Genomic DNA, 4,500 nt, shown 5'->3' with positions numbered 1-4,500 from the left:
CGGCCTATCCTTGGACCTTGCCGCCTGAGCATAGCTGAGGCAACGTTTGGGGCAGGTCTTGTAGAGATGGCCTGCCGCACCGCACAAGTTGCAACACTTAGTCTGCTTACAGTCCTTGGTCTGATGGCCTTCCTCCTTGCAGTTCTTGCAAACAACCGTGCTGCAGTTGGCTGCCGTGTGACCAGATTTGCCACAGGTGCGGCAAACTCTGGGCTGCCCAGCGTAGACCAAGAAGCCTCGACTTCCCCCGATAGCGAAGCTGGAGGGAGGGTGGATGATGGCTCCACTGGCATCTACCTTCAAGGTCACCTTGACCTGCAGCTTGCTGGTCCAGATCCCAAAGGGGTCCTTGACATCAGTGCTGCTGCCGGCCACCTCGATGTACCTGGCGAGAAAGGTGAGTACATCCACCACCGGAACATGGGGGTTGTAGAGGTGAATCGTCACCACCCAGTCCCGTTGTGACGGAAGCGTGAAGAGCGGCTCCGCTGTGAGGATCGACAGTGGCGCCCGGTATCCTTTCTCCTTGAACGCCTTCAGGAACTTGATGCATCCCGCCACGTTCCGGAACGTCACGTCGAAGTATCCACTGCTGGGGAAATCCTGGAGGCCGAAGACGTCCGTCGCTTGAAATCCGCAGCAATCTAAGAGAATGTTCTTGATGAAGAAGGTGCGATCGACCGGTGCATCTCCTTCCTTGTCCTTCACGACCACCCGAACGGTGTTGCGCACTCCCTGGCCCGAAGCTCGAAAATTGGTTATAGCCATTTTACTCAAAGCTTTCCCAGGATCAAAAGGCAATGATCATGGTCTCTTCTCAATCAAATAAGCACTGATAAGAACAGATACTACACTTGATCTTAGCCAAAAGGCCGAGAAGCGGCAGTTCATGTTTCTTGCCAGTAGATGTCACTTCACTCCAAAACAGTGAAGTTTACAAATCTGAGAAAGACACAACAGGAAAGAATTGTTCACATTATAGTGAATGTGTGGGATTTAGAAATACTAGGAGTGGAGACGAGTTATTACTTGTCTGCTCGATCCCCATAGCCCTGTAAAATTATTTCCTTCAAGTGCCCATTCAAATTCCTTTTGTAATCCTCGATTGTCTCCATTTCCACCGCCCTCGTGGGCAGCGAGTTACAGATCATCACCAATCAGTGTAAGAAAGTTCTTGCGCACATTCCCCCTGTACCTCCTGTCCAAAACCTTCAATCTGTGTCCCCTAGTCCTTGTGCCAATAGTTAACGGGAACAATGTTTCCTTGCCAACTTATTTAAAACTGTCATAGCCGAAAACACATCTATCAATTCTCCCCTCACTCTCCTTTGATGCAGGTAGAACAACCCTAGCTTTTCCAACCTAACCTTGTAACTAAAATCCTCCATCCCTGGATCCATTCTGGTGAATTTCCTCTGCATCCTCTCAAGGACGCTCACATTCTTTCTTAAGTGCAGTAAGCAAAACTGGAAGCAACACTCCAACTGGGGCCGAACCAGAGCTTTATAATGGTTCAGCATAACTTCCCTGCTTTGTACTCAATGCCTCTTTTTTACAAGCTCAAGATCCCATATGCTTTGCTAACCACTCTCGCAATATGTCTTGCCACCTTCAAAGATTGATGCACATGAACCCCAAGTCCCTCTATTCCAACACACACTTCAGAACTGTGCCATGAAGTAAATATTGCTTCTCCCTATTCCTTATGCCAAAATACATCACCTCACACTTGTCACTATTAAATTCCATCTGCCACCTGTCTGCCCATTCTGATAGCCTATCATTGTCCTGTTGCAGGCAGTTCATATCATCCTCACTGTTTGCCACTCCTCCAAGTTTGTTGTCATCGGGATATTTTGAGATTCTACTCAATATTCCAAGATCCAAGTCATTTATCTTAGCACTGACCCTTGGGGAACACCACTGTCGACTATCCTCCAGTCTGACAAAGAATCATTCAATAAGACTCCCTGTTTTCTGTCCTTAAACCAATTTTCTATCCAATTGGACACTGACCCTCCTATACCACGAACCTCAATTTTGTAAACCCCACTTTTATGTGGTACCTTGTCAAACGCTTCCTTAAAATCCATATAAACAACATCCACTGCATTCCCTTTAGCAAGCTGCTCTGTTAGCTCATCAAAAAATGCAGTTCGATTAGTCAAGCATGAACAGCCATTTATAAATCCATGCTCACTCTCCTTAATTAACTCAAACCTCTCCAAGTGACTGTTGATTTTTTACCCTGATTATTCTTTCTAAAACCTTACCCACCGCTGCTGTTAATCTAACTACCCTGTAGTTAGCCGGACTGTCCTTACACCCTTTCTTGAATAAGGGCGTCGCATTTGCCACTGTTTCCTCCTGGCACCTCCCCCGTATCCAGGGAAGATTGGAAGATTATGGCAAACTCTTCTATTATCTGCATCCGCATTTCCTTTCGCAACCTGGGATGCCAGCCATCCAGACCAGGTGATTTATCTACCCTAAGCACAGCCAGCCTTTTTAGTACCTCCCTCTCTCAATTTGTACCCTCTCCATTGACTCTACTCTCTTCACTTCGACTGATATTTTGTCAAATTCCACTTCCTTAGTGATCACTGATACAAAGTACTCATTAAGTAGATTAACATTGCCCTGCACCTCTCAGCTTATATTATCCTTTTTGTCCCTAATAGGCCCGACTCAACCTCTTACTACCCACTTATCATTTACATGCTGCTCGAAGATTTTTGGGTTTCCTTTCATGTTGACTGCCAGTCTATTCTCATAGAAATAGAGAATAAGCAAATATAGAAGATGTAAGTATTTCCCATCCTTGATGAGGTGGAACTTTCTTTTGTTGTGGGTGGTAATGACTTGGCCCACGAGTGTGGTGGAAGCAGAGACAATCAATGATTTGAAAAGGAAATTGGATGGATACTTGAAGGAAAGAAACTTGCAGGAGGAAAGTGATCGAGCTGGTGAGTGGAACTGACTAGATTACTCCGGGGAGAGCCAGCATGGACGTGATTAGGCCAAACGACCACCTTCTGTGCTGTAAATGACTCTGTGTTGTTTCTCAAATTCAATCCACTGGTGCTTGGTAAATAATTTCAAAGTAAATTGTGCAACCGGAAAATCAGAACCAAGGCAAGGGACGCAAAGGAAGCAAAGTTGCTGAAAACCGGGATTGAACCAGGGTCTTTTAGATCTTCAATCTAACGCTCTCCCAACTGAGCTATTTCAGCCCTACGTTAACAGTGGCTTGGTGTCCTTGTTTTGGAAGAAAATACATACATTCAAGTTTTCCAAAAAATTGAAGAACACAACATGTGAGTAATATTCCCCATTGCTTTCTCAGTACTGATGGATTGTGAAGCGGGAGACAGCCAGAAGTGCCACTGAGCCGCACAGACCCCGAGCTGAGAATGAAATGAGATCAAATTCAATCTTTCATAGTGAGATGCTGCTGAGAGGTAAGAGTCCTGAATCAAAGCGAGACTTGCTCATTTCAAACACTCCCTGTACTCTCTGCTCATGAAGCCTTAAAAAAGGGGAAAACGGAATGGCACTCAAACTCACAACCCTGCCATTAAAAGTCTCATGTTCGACTGACAGAACTGTCACTTCTACTCGGTCTCTTATTGGATGGATACAACTCCAACGCAGGGATGGCATTCAAATCCTCCCATGGGTCCACATGTCAGACTGAGTTCCATGTTGTAGACTCAAGCAAAGGAAATCTGCTCACTTCCAAAACTTTCAGCGAGTTGAAGCTGATTACAATCAACATCATCAGAGGTCAGAACTACCAGGTGAAAGAAGACACCCTGAAGAAGGATCCACAATTATTCAAAGGCATCGACAAAGTGAAAAACAAGAAAATCGATGAGTCAATGCAAGCCAAACAACAGAAACACTGAAGAATTCCATTCCATTCCAGTCCAGAACCCAGTCCTGTTGTTTTTGGAGTCAGGTCACAATTACAGCAACAACTTTATATTCCCACTTGGCTATCTGCACATTTAGCTAATTGCAATTTTGTCGACAAGCTCTTTGAATCCAGTTGTCTGGTCCTCAAGCCAGCTCCGCATGGAAGTCAATTCCACCTTCTGCAAGGCTGAAACCAATAGATAACCTTAATCTAAAAATGCCAGCAGACCAGGGCTCGTCCGGGACTTGAACCCGGGATCTCTCGCATGTTAATTAACCATACTCCCTAAGCGAGAATCATACCCCTAGACAAACGAGCCACTGACAAGTCAAATTTTATTAGCTGCTGTGGAATTTCACTGGAACCCTCCAGCCAATCATCCATTTTTTTTCAGATCAAAGCAACATCCTGCAAATGCGGAAATAAAAACAGAAAGTGCTGGAAATGTTCAGCAGCTCTGGCAGCATCTGTGCTGTGAGAAACACAGTTAAAGTTTCAGGGCACTCACCTTTTGTTTCAGCCATCCTTTCAGACTGCTTCTGTCCATCCAATCTCACTTTCTATTCTATCCACATTCTAAC

The 4,500-nt window shown here is 45.2% G+C and overlaps 1 pseudogene; it reads right to left on the bottom strand.

Annotated features, from left to right (window-relative positions):
* Positions 1–775: 775 nt before the first annotated feature.
* On the bottom strand, positions 776–884 carry LOC137363044 (U2 spliceosomal RNA; annotated as a pseudogene).
* Between the last annotated feature and the right edge of the window lie 3,616 nt (positions 885–4,500).

This window comes from Heterodontus francisci, unplaced genomic scaffold, assembly GCF_036365525.1.
Source record: "Heterodontus francisci isolate sHetFra1 unplaced genomic scaffold, sHetFra1.hap1 HAP1_SCAFFOLD_51_2, whole genome shotgun sequence".
NCBI classification, from domain to species: Eukaryota; Metazoa; Chordata; class Chondrichthyes; order Heterodontiformes; family Heterodontidae; genus Heterodontus; species Heterodontus francisci.
The sequence above is the reverse complement of the archived record's forward strand: the minus strand, read 5'-3'. Positions and strand labels throughout refer to the sequence as shown.